The 13083-nt window shown below is 37.7% G+C and overlaps 1 pseudogene; it reads left to right on the top strand.

Annotated features, from left to right (window-relative positions):
* Window positions 1-12463, top strand: part of LOC117025589 (elongation factor 1-alpha 1-like) — a 168258-nt pseudogene extending 155795 nt beyond the window's left edge.
* The last annotated feature ends 620 nt before the right edge of the window (window positions 12464-13083 follow it).

Below are 13083 nucleotides of genomic sequence, written 5' to 3'. Positions count from 1 at the left end.
GATAGCCATTCTAACTGGTGTTAGGTGATATCTCATTATGGTTTTCATTTGTAGTTCTTTGATGATTAGTGATGTTGAGAATTTTTTCATATGTCTATTGGCCATTTGTATATCTTTGGAGAAATGTCTATTTAGGTCCTCTGCCCTTTTTTTAATTGAATTGTTTGTTTTTTTCTTGTTGAGTTGCATACGTTCCTTATATATTTTGGATATTAGCCCCTTATTGGAGGTATGTTTGCGAAAATCTTCTCCCACTCAGTTGGTTGCCCCTTAGTTGTCCATGGTTTCTTTTGTTGTGCAGAAGCTTTTTAGTTCGACATAGTCCCATTCATTTATTTTAGCTTTTACTTCCCTTGCCTTTGAAGTCAAATTCATAAAATCCTCTTTGAATCCAAGGTCCATAATTTTAATATCTCTGTTTTCTTCTATGCAGTTTATTATTTCAGGTCCTATATTTAGGTCTTTGATCCATTTTGAGTTAATTGTGGTACACAGTGACAGACAGCAGTCTAGTTTCATTCTTTCATCAGATTAGTATGGAACCACAAAAGACCTGGAATAGCCAAAGCAATCTTAAGAAAAAAGAACAATGCTGGAGGTATCATACTCCCTGACTTCAGTTTATCCTACAGGCCAACAATAATCAAAACAGTATGATACTGGCAGAAAAACAGACACACAGACCAATGGAATAGAATCAAGAACCCAGAAATAAACCCACATAAATATGGAAAGACAATTTTCGACAAAGAAGCCAAAAACATACAATGGAGAAAAGACAGCCTCTTCAATAAATGGTGCTGGGAGATGTTATTTTTAGTTTAACCAAAACTCTGTTTCTGTGGTCCATAGACCTGAAACTTTGTTCTAAGACTGTTTGGTGCTGACCCAAATCGTATGTCCTATGGCCTTAATGATTAAGGGAGTGGTCCTGCAGTACGTGCAAATGTGGATGGATAATGAAAGAAAAGCGAGTGAGTACAAGGCCAGTTTGAATCAAGGAGAAAGAAAAGAGAAAAAGTCATTTTAAAGAAGTGAATTTTTCTCATGCTTACAATAGTACTTTGAAGCAGAGAAGAAGGGCGCCTACGTTATTTTGTGTGGAGGTGAGAGAATGAAAGTTTCTTGGGAGAGATAAATCATGAATGAGTATGTTTAGGGCAAGAGGATTTTTCAGTCAGAGGAAACAACATGTGAGCAAAGCCATGGAGTGAAGACAGAATAGAATACAGCATGGGGGCCTGGGGGTGGAGAGAGAGTAATAAAAATAAGCTGGGATTTAATGATAGTCTAGAAGGGGTTTATATATTATGGTTAGAAATTGGTATTTTTATCTTGAAGTGATTGAATACATATTGAAGGATATAAATAGAAATGCTGTTCCAATTTCATATACGTCATGTATTTTTTTATTTTAAATAGTGATGAAAATAACAGCTAGCATTTATGTAGCATCTATTACTGGTAACTAGACCCTGTGCAGAATAACTAATATCCAGAAAAATAGAGTAAGGCGGTGTGGAAAGTTTTATCAAATGTTTTCTGGGTTGACCAGGCAATAATTTTTGGAACAAGAACAGAAATTTATATCTGAGTTCATGTCCTTTCCATTGTACCATCTGCATCCTGAATTAGAATCCAGGTTTAGTAGTTAAACTCCACTACCTCCTTACTGTGCTTTTTTTTTTTTTTTTTTTTTTTTTTGAGCTTCAAAATCATGTTATATTAATTTCAGGTGTGCAGTATAGTGGTTAGACATTTACGTAATTTAAGAGGTGATCCCTCTGGCTAGTCTAGTACCCACTCCACACTATACATAGTTATTACCATATTATTGATTATATTCCCTATGCTTTACTTTACATCCCCATGACTGTTTTATAACTACCAATTTGTACTTCTTAATCCTTTCACCTTTTTCATTCTGCCTCCAATTCCTCTCCCATCTATCACCCCGAAAGATCTAGTACCCATCTGACACCATACATAGTTACTACCATATCATTGACTACATTCCTTATGCTATACTTTACATCCCCACGACTACTGTGTAACAACCAATTTGTCCTTAATCCTTTTCCCTTTTTTACCCATCCCCAAACCCACTCTCATTTGGCAACCATCAAAGTCTTCTCTGTATATATGAGTTTCTTTCTGTTTTGTTTGTTTGTTTATTTTGTTCTTTAGATTCCACTTACAAGTGAAATTGTATGACATTTATCTTTTGCTGTTTGACTTACTCCACTCAGCACAATACCTTCTAGATCCATCCATGTTACTGCAGATGGCAACATTGCATTCTTTTTTACAGGTGAGTAGTATTCCATTGCTTATATATATATATATATATATATATATATATATATATATATATATGTATGTATGTATATATGTATATATTTAAATATATACACACATATATATTCCATTAATTGTATTGGAATACAATAAGCAAGTATTCCATTGCTTATATATATATATATATATATATGTGTGTATATATTTAAATATATACACACATATATATGTGTATATATATGTGTGTGTGTGTATATATATATACATATATATGTGTGTGTATGTGTGTGTGTGTGTGTGTATATATATATATATATATATATATATATATATATATATATATCTCACCTCTTTTTTATCCATTCATCCATTCAGGGACACCCAAGTTGCCTCATATCTTGGCTTAAGTAAATAACGCTGCAATTAATATATGGATGAGCATGTCCCCTTGAAGTAGTATTTTGAGTTTGTTTAGATAAATACCCAGAAGTGGGATTACTAGGTCCTACTGTGTCTCTTGTTATAACCTTTGTTTTAAAGTCGATTTCTCTGGCATAAGTATTGCTACCTCAGCTTTTTCTTTCTTTCTTTTCTTTTTATTTCCATATTCATGAAATACCTTTTTCCATCCCTTTACTTTCAGTTTATGTGTGTCTTTTGATCTGAAGTGAGTCTCTGGTAGGCAGCATAAGAATCTTATTTTCTTATCCATTCAATCTACCTTTCTTTTGATTGGAGCATTTAATCAATTTTCTTTGAAAGTAATTGTTGATAGATATATAGGTATTACCATTTTATTATTCATTTTGTGTATGTATGTATTTGTTTGTTTGTTTATTTTTCTGTCTTAAAGAAGTCCCTCTAAGATTTCTTGTAATACTGGTTTGGTGGTAATGAACTCCTTTAGCTTTTTCTTGTCTGGGAAGCTCTTTATCTGTCCTTTGATTCTAAATGATAGCTTTGCTAAGTAGAGTAGTTTTGGTTGTAGGTCCTTGATTTTCATCGCTTTGAAGATTCCCTGCCTATCCCTTCTGGCCTGTAAAGTTTGCATTGAGAAATCAGCTGACAGTCTTATGGAAGCTCCATTGTAGGTAACTGCTTTTCTCTTGCTGCTTTTAAGATTAATTCTTTCCTTTTAACCTTTGGCATTTTAACTATAATGTGTCTTGGTGTGGGCCTATTTGGGTTCATCTTGTTTTTGACTCTCTGTGCTTCCTGGGCTTATATATCTATTTCTTTCTCCAGGTTAGGGAATTTTTCAGTCATTATTTCTTCAAATAGGTTTTCAATTCCTTGCTCTCTCTCTTCTCTTTCTGGTGCACCTATAATGCAAATGTTGGTATGCTTGATATTGTCCCAGAGACCCCTTAAATTGTTCTCATTTGGGGGGTTTCTTTTTTTCTGTTCTGATAGCTGTTTTCTGCTACCTTATCTTCTTAATCACTGAATCCAACCTCTGGTTTATTTAATCTACTGTTGATTCCCTGTAATGTATTCTTCATTTCCATTATTTTACTCTTTATTTCTGACTGGTTCGTTTTTATATGTTCTCTTTCCATTTTTATGTTTCTTATTGTTGAAATTCTCCCTGAGATCATTCAGCATCCTTATAACCAGAATTTGGAACTCTGTATCTGCTAGATTGCTTGTCTCCATTTTGTTTAGTTCTTTTTCTGGATCTTTGTTCAGTTTTTTTTCATTTGGGACATGTTTGTCTCCCCATTTTGGCTGCCTCCCTGTGTTTGTAAGTATTAGGTAGGGCTACTATGTCACCTGGTCTTAGTAGAGTGGCCTTATGTAGTAGGTGTGCTGTGGGGTTCAGTGGTGCAGTCTCCCTACTCACCTGAGTCATGCACTCCTAGGGTGTCCCTTGTGTGGGTTCTTTGTGCCCTCCTCTTGTAATTAAGGCTTCTTTGCTGTTTGCATGTCAGTAGGAGGGATTAACCCTTGGGCTCACTGGTTGTGAGGATTGGCAATGACTACAATGGAGGAGTTGTGATGCAGGGCCTGACACTACAGAGCAAGATCTGCCATAACAGGGCTCTGATGCCTGTCAACCCACCCCTTGGGTGTGTAGTCCTTGGAGGTGACTGGGTGATACTCCAGCTCTTTTCAAATCTGGTCACTGGGTACGCCAGGGAGGGGAACTGCTGCAGGTCAAGTTCATCCACAGTCTGTGTCCCACAAGGGCCACCTGACAAGAGCCACAAAGCAATTTGCTGATGGCCAGAGCCTGCACTGTGCTTGGAGGTGCCTCGAGAGCCCAAGCTGTGAACCAAGGCTGGCTGCTACTAGTGCTGGGCTTAGGGCTGCTCAGCCAGAGGTACAGGACATGCTCAAGCCAGATGCTGCTTCTCTGGGTTCTGTAAACCTTTGAGAGACGCTAGGAAAATCAGCAGCATGAGCCAAGACAGGTCATTGATACTGAAAAGCCACTGGAAGCAGCTTGGGTGTGCCTGAAAGTTGGGTAGAGCAGGGACTCTGAATTATAAGTGGCAAGCATATGGTGTTAGCCAGTTTGATGGAGACTCAGAATGGCAGCTATCTTCATCTGCACGTGGGGAAGGGGGAAGGCGCAACAAAGAAACAATGGCTTCCACCAGCTCTTCCTTCTGGGAGAAAGCTGCCCCTCCAGACCTCATCCTGAATCCAGGCAGCTCAGTTTCCCATCCCCCTGCACCATATGTCCCTGTTGCTTCTCCAGCTGCTGCCCTAGTGCTGGAGCTCACAGCTAGTGAGTCCATTGTTGAGTAAATCCATGTACAGTCCCTTTCAAAGGAGCCCTGGGACTCCAGCCAACCTCAGTCTCACTCAATCACAATCTCCACTGGTTTTCACAACCAGAAATTATGGGGACTCCTCTCCCTGGTACTGAAAGCCTGGGTTAGGGAGTGTGGTGTGGCACTGGGACCCCTTGCTGCTTTGGGTGGGATAGAGGGAGGGACCTCTACAGCTGAGATATCCCTCCCAAATTTTAATGGATACATGCAGCTGTGAGACCAGCCTGTTCTACATTTCTGCCCCTCCTATTAGTTTTGAGGTTGCTTCTTCTGTATGTCCTTAGTTGTAGGGCTTCAATTCAACTAGACTTCAAGTGATTCTCAATGGTTGTTCTGCAGTTTAGTTGTAATTTTGATGTGGTTGTGAGAAGAGATAAGTACAATGTTTATCTACTTCACCATCTTGACCGGAACTCACCTACTGTGTTATTCTTGATGCTTTCACTGGCACAGGTCTTTGAGCTGGATAGAACTCAAGACCATTGCCGATTGTCACAAAATGATTGAGAAGGAAAATGCCCTGTTAGTATCATATGTCACTACGTATGCACATCACACCCCTATAGTGTTTATATGTTTTTATTATATAACTTGTTTCATGTAAAAATATTTCTTTGAGGACAAGAAAAATGGCTTATTTTCTTTCATAATAAAGCAATCCAAAAATTGTTTATACTCTACCAGGCAGTATTCTAGGCAGTTCACTTAAAAAAATAATAATAATTCTAGGGTGGCTGGTTTTCTCAGTGGTTAGAGCACAGTGCTCATAACACCAAGGTCACTGGTTAGATTCCCACATGGGCCAGTGAGCAGCACCCTCCACAATTAAATTAAAAAAAAAAAAAAAAAAAAACAATGACTTGACTTGAAGCTGAGCTGTGCCCCCAAAACTAGATTGAAAAAACGACTTGACATGGAGCTGATGGATCCTGGAAAAACACACTGTTCCCCAATATTCCCCAATAAAATTTGAAAAAAAATAATAATTCTCAATTCAACCCTGTGAAGTACGTATTGTTTCCATCTAAAAGATAAGAAAGTAGAGGTACAAAGGGGTCCAAATTGTCTAAGGTCACTCATCAAGTAATTGATATGATTGCAGGCCTGTATGAATCTGTACTGTACTCTGTTTATTTTTTCGTGCTTGGCACATGGTAAGCACTCCACAATTATTTGTTGATGAATGAACAAATTTATTAATCATCATATTTTGGAAATAAACAGCTCTTAAGTAGTCATTCTCCAAAACAATGTTGTTCAGGTGATTTTTGTAATATTTAAACACACAAATGATTTAAATTAAATGCTAGTAAAAATGAGCTTATGGTATGCAAACAATATTGTGCTTGGAATCTGAGCCTATATTTTTTTTATCTAATAATCAGACCAAATGAATGCTCTAATTACCAGCATTCATTTTTCTTATGCATATTCTGGTTATAAGGTGTCCTAATCACCAGTCCTGAACACACCAGCGTGCTGTGTACTATCATTGAGTCAGAGTCTTCTTGCAGCATCTGGTGGTGTCTGCAGTCTTGTGCTGGGAGGGTGTACAACTCTGCTGCAGACATAGGAGTGCTAGCTCATGAGCCTTCCCATTCATCACTCACTCACTCTGAAACATCGTTCCTTTAATTTTTCTCTTGTGTTTTGTTTTGTTTCATTTTTAGCCTACCTTTATCCACCTCCATATCTCTATATTTTTCTGGACCTCTAACCTCTTTGGTTTGGATTCATCATGTACATGTTAAGCCAGCACAGCCTCTGCATCACACTATTAAATGTTTGCCTTCCATGTTCTCCACAAGTACAAGGAACTCCACAACAAAGCTGACCCTGGGCGGGGGTTAATTTTCACCTTGCCTCCATTATCATAGCAGAGGAACCATATTTGTAAAACTTGTTTTTAAATTATATATTCCTGTTAGCTCACTTTCTCTATCAACATGCTATAGATGCTGTAAGAATTGTTAAGGAAAGGTATAGTGCACGGAATCAAAGCATCTGTGTTTAGTAGGAACTCTGCAACTAATATTCACACTGACTCATCTAAACATGGACTTTTTTGTCTCTGTAAAAAGAAGCAAGCAATGCCTGCTTTACCTGTCCACAGGTACTGGTTGGCTCAAATGATATATGTATGGTCACAATGAAAGCATCTTTTAGGAATAAGCTTAAAAAAATTAGAATATTCAAGTATATTACTCATGGATCAGAATTTAAGCAGGGTCATCTTTTGGATACAGAAAATACTTCTTTTGTTAACGTGATACATGTCAAAGTCTTTGTTGGTCCAACATAGAATTAAATACAATAATAAGTATAGGTTAAAGAGAAGAGTAAAGGAGACACTCCCATATTAAATTTCATTAAAGATGTTGTTTTACTTATAGACTTTTGAAGCCAAATATATTTTCAGTGCCTCCACCACTCACTGGAATTAGGCTTAACTTAATAGGAACATTGAGACCTGAAAGCACTTACCAAGTTTCTTTTTTAATTGACAAAAATACTGAATATAATTTTATACTAGTATGTATATACTTATAACTTTCTCCTTAACGTAGTATAACTTACCTTTTCCTTTTTATTAAATGTAGACCTTTATTTAAAAGGGAGTTATTATTAAGTAAAGACTGGAAATTCTAATAGCTGGAGTTCAAGTTTTATGGCTTAGAGTTTAGTGGCTCAATGCTTGGTAAATAAGCACCTCCTTGAACCTTTTAAATAGTATTTGAGCTGAGTTAAGTTTATGATTTAGCTATAAAATTATAATTTGGTTCTGAAGAGAAAACCTCATTTTAGTGGCACTCAACAAACTGATACAGTGACCCTAAATCCCAATCTAACTGTTTAGTTATTACAACATACCACTATGAAGACTATTAACAGGCCTAATTAAAGCATCAATCATCTATCAGAACTTCAATAACCCTATAATAACTCTTTTTATGGCATTTTTAGCAATTTGCTCTAATGCATGGGGGCCATATACAAATAAATTGGATATTAGGAGCCCTGATAAGATGAGGCCATTTGGCAAGCATTCCCAAGCCCTGCACTTTCATAAGCTCACTGGGAACAGACCGAGTACCTTCTGAGAAGGACAGAGTGAAGTCTGAGATGGTATCCGTTTAACACAACCCAGTATGCTGCCAGGTTTTTAGACTCATGTCTAAAACATTCAAAGAGAATAATATGGGTCATTGGGCATTTCCAGGTTTATAGACTCTTTTTTATTCAGGCTGCACTATGCAGAACAGCCACCTGTGTGGAACAAATCACCTACACTATAGCCACTTTGTAAGCAGCTGTGTGGGCAAACTTTCTGAAGAGTACATTAATGCTTTTGACCTACTGTGTTAATGGACCTGACTTTCTCAACTGAGTATCTCTGATAAATCAAGTACACTTTAGCAAAACAGGTTTAAGGGCAGGGCATTATTTGGTAAATCTCTGTGAAGTCACATACTTTCGTTTATCCTAATGTAGGTTTTAGTATCTTCTAACTGATTTGTAAGTTGTAAAGTTCACAGATCAACACATATCCCCCAATGAAATTACTCTGGCATCCTGCTTCATGGGTCAGCGGCGTGTCAGTGAGGAAGGAGGAGACAGTTTGACAATTAATGGCTGCACTGGAAGAATACCAATTTCTAAATCCCCAGAGAACATAAATTTCATGATTGGGCAGGTGTTGGGGTACGGAGACGGGAGGAAGGCAATGATGAGGATACGACTGACATAGTGAAGAGACAATCCCTAACCTGGTGCTACCAATAGATTGCCAACCATGAGGCCGCCATTTGCATACCACTAGATAAGAAATACATTATAAGATGTGAGAGGAAGGACCAGAAATCCTCCTAAAATAGTATTCCAAAAGTTGGTCACTCGGTTTATGTTTCTTATATAAGTCATTCATTTAAATTAGTATATTGAAGCTCTTAAAATGTAAAGGTGCTAGCACTTGAGGGCCAATCTTTTAAAACACATTTAGGTATTTACACATTTGAGAGATTTAATTATGTTTTGAAGAAAAAAGTCCATGAAGATATGAGGCAGGCATGGATCAGTTTTGAAAGAGGAAATGGGCTGGGGTTATTGGAAGAGATATGCAAATATTGATATTAGGCAAATATGGGTGAGGCAGATTTAATATAGACAACTAAGAAGTGAAGCGACTGCTTTCCTAGAGAGACCTTCAAAATAAGCAGGATAAGGGATGATGATTTTGAGAGAAAGGAATACTAATGATTCTTTTTCTGCTTACTTAACTTAACTGCTATAACAAACAAATCCCCCAAAATATAAAGGCTCAAGCATGACAGTTCATTTCTTAAACACATTAAGGCCAAAATGGTTGCTCTTAATTGGCAGGCAGCTTTCCTCCAATTGATAATTTAGAGACTTGGGTATCTTCTATCTCATGGTTTCATCATCTTTGAACATATGACTTCCAAGGTTAACAAGCCTATCTATATCAAGTTGGTGGAAAGGGAAAGATGTGTTAGATACATCTAACTGCAAAGGATTCTGGGAAATGGGCTTAGTGAACACTAACTGATCTCTGACGCCTTGGTATTTTCTTGGTCCTCGCTGTCTGTCTCACAGTTCCAGCACACTAAAATGGGTCACAATAAGACAGAAAGAGATGCATGTAGAAGTGAGTGACAAAAAGAAGAGTATTTATTGCTCAACTTTGGTAAAAATTAAAAAAAAAATTGCCAGTTAGTATAGGGGAAATTGATATTTGAGTAAAGAGGGATGGCAAAATCAGATTGGAGTTTTCTGCTTTGCTGATATTCATATTGTTATTATGCGTGGAACTAGGGCCACCTAATTCTATCGCATAAGTAGAGTATGGAAAAACAATCTTGGTTCTCCTGGTCTTCCCCTTGTCCCGAGCTATGTTGAGTTTATCAGTAATCAAAGTTATCCAGTGGTTTTCCTAGTTAAAACACCAAAATATTAAGTCTATTTTATCCTCATCCAAAATGTCATGGAGGTTATGCGGAATTCTTTAATTTACTTCTCAGTTGGATGACTCAGCGAGGATGTGAGCTCAGCAGTGTATACTAATTGTAATTGTCTTTAAAGGCTGAATGACAATCTAAAAAAATATTATCACCAAAGTACACAGAGAGAGAGAGATAGCCAAACTATATGTTCACAAAGGTTTTCTTTCTCTCTCTCTTTTTTTTAATGCTCTGTGCTAACTGCAACCCCAAGTTTACATATTTGCTTCTAGCAAAAGCATTTTTGAAAATTGTCAAGTCTGAAGTTGGGATCTCTGATATGGTCAATAGTTCCACAATATGCACCCTGTATCTTGATTTAAGAATCCTAAACCCTTGTCTCCACAAGCTTTAGGTATTCCTGGGATTGAGAGCTATACTAGAATACCAGAGACGTGATACGATGTAATTATTTGTTGGAAGAAACAATGGGAAAATAACATTTTTACTATGGTTAATTCATTTTCCTTGTTAATAAAAATTGTTTTTGGTTGATGTTGTTTTTCTCGAGCATTCAATCTCTATAGTGGGATATCGTTACTGCTGAGTAATGTCTGATCAGTGCCTAATGTTGCATCTCTAAATGCTTGTGAAAATCATTATTGTAAAGCTGATCATTAGAGCGTGAGGATCATCACTAATTTTAAACCAAAGCTATAAAAAGCATGAAATGTCCACAATGATGATCAGCTCCTTAAAAAAAAAAAGAAAAAGTGAGGATAATTGGGTAGATTTCTTAAACTTGCTCAGTCAATTTTAAAAGAGAAATATTGTTGGTATTTTTCTCATTCTTCTTCATAAGGGATGCGTCTATGCTCATAGCATAAGGGAAATCATCACCACTTTGTCACAGTGAGTGGTCAGAAAGCATAAACCAGAACTCCAGCATTATCCAGCAGCTGTCAATTCCATTTAAGGGACCAACATGTCCATCCTCTCCTGGCCACTTTCTGGGTAGCCTTTTGTGAACGACACACTTACTAATTGGGAAAAACTGGAAAGACTCTTCTCCAAAATAATATTAGGAGTTGACTTAACGTGAAATGGTAAGCCAGTCTCATTAGCATTGTTTAAGAATGAAATTTTTCTCTTATTTAGAGAAGTAGTTCAGATTTTGAGGAATTTGTAGTGTAGACTCTTGCTTTAGAGTCTAAAGAGTGCATTTTCCTGCCATTGCTCAGTCTGCAATTTGGTGCAGCATGCACATGGATAACTTAATTGATTTTACTGGCTATCATTAAGTAAAAAGAAAAGCATTTATATCTCAATGCCAGATTTTTCAGTCTCACCTTCTGGAAAAAGGGATTTACTTTTGTCTTTTCTTCCCTTGTGGAAGAGCGTGTCAATGAGGAATTTTAATTCTATAAGTAGCAGAGACACCATCACTCCCTCCAAAAAAAAAAAAAAAAAAAAAGCAATCTAAACAAATGAGGGAATTTATGTTTCCCTCTAGTAGTAAATCTCAGGAATATAGGTTATCCAGTTTAGATACCATGCTTCATGTTGTTATGCATAACTCAGGCCACTAACTCTCATATTCATTCTCGTGAAATCATTGCTGTGCCTGCAACCATCACATCTGAGTTTCAGGATAGTGGAAATAGCAAGGTCAAGTATAAAAGCTGATACATCCATAAAGCATGCCACTATTACACAGAAACTTCCTGCAAACTCTGCCCAACAACTTCCAGTAATATCACACAGGTCAGAAGTCCATCTCATGTCCTCAGATGGGACTGGTAAATGTTCCTTCTAAACTGGGCACATTGACAGCTATGTTGTTCAGGTAAAAGTAGAGAATTAATATTAATAAGCAGCTGGTTGTCTTTGTCCCAGGAGGACTGGGAGAGAAATCTCTGCTCTGCTCCCTCTGCTCTGCTTCTTCACCCACCGTCAATCCATCTCCCAAAGATGGAGGATTGGCCAAACTGATTGATCAGAGATTAAAATGAACTGTGTCCTATCTTATTAGAAGGCAGAATTGGTGATCCTCAAAGATGCAGACTTGCTTCTTGAATCCTCTCATGTGTCCTTTGCCAAACTAATAGACCTCGATGCATATACTTCATTAGTCAGAACTCCAAATGGGAGGAGTGGGGTGAAAGCCATCACCAAGCCCCCAGAGAAAGCAGCTGATGCCTTGGTAAAATCTTGAAATTTGCATGATACAGTGTGTTGTCTGCTTCCTAGTTTGTCTGTCCCTCTTCCTACCTTTTAACACACTCCTTTTTCTGTCTTCAGATACCCAGTCTTCTCCTGATCTCTCCGATCAAGAAAGCTTTTCCAGCTGGTTTCTCTGGGCAGAGTTGTTGGCCTCCTGCCTGTGCCAGCGCTACAAGCTCCTCCCCGTTCTATGAGAGCACTTAGCCACTGTGCCACCACGTCATAATTATTCGCTTTTTTCCTCCACTAAATGGGTAGCTCCTTAAGGACAAGGGCCATGGCTAGACTCTTTATGAATCTTCAGGGACTAGCATAATATTGGTGTATGGCCCTCAATTAGTGACAATGTTATTAATGGTAATTAGTTGTTTTTCAATATAGAGATGGAAACTAATAGCACTGGATCGGAAATCCTAATCAGGTCAAATAATTATCTTTCATAAGAGGCTTGGAAAATCAGAATAAGTCAACATCTTTATTTGTAGCAGGGGCTCATGAAGTATGTATGAGGGAGACCTATGGCAGTGGATTTTAAACAGAGCTGTCTATCAGAGTCACGTAGGCCCTTTCCTACCTTCAACACTCAGATTCCTATTCAATAGACTTGGATAACTGAGTCTTTTGTATTTTTATAAGTGTCCCCCAGGGATTCTGCTTCACAAACTAGATTGAATTGGTCTGTAGAGATAAGCAGTGGCCCATAGATTTTCCTGCTTTCCTCCCCTGTGAGGGCTCCACTGTAGTCAACATTACCTGTGCAGGAGACCTCAGCGTTGGCTAGTAGAATCACATGGGGAGCTTCCAAAACCCCAGATGGCCAGATT

This window comes from Rhinolophus ferrumequinum, chromosome 8, assembly GCF_004115265.2.
Source record: "Rhinolophus ferrumequinum isolate MPI-CBG mRhiFer1 chromosome 8, mRhiFer1_v1.p, whole genome shotgun sequence".
In the NCBI taxonomy this organism is placed as follows: domain Eukaryota; kingdom Metazoa; phylum Chordata; class Mammalia; order Chiroptera; family Rhinolophidae; genus Rhinolophus; species Rhinolophus ferrumequinum.
Note: the sequence above shows the minus strand (reverse complement) of the source record. Positions and strands in the feature narration are given on the sequence as shown.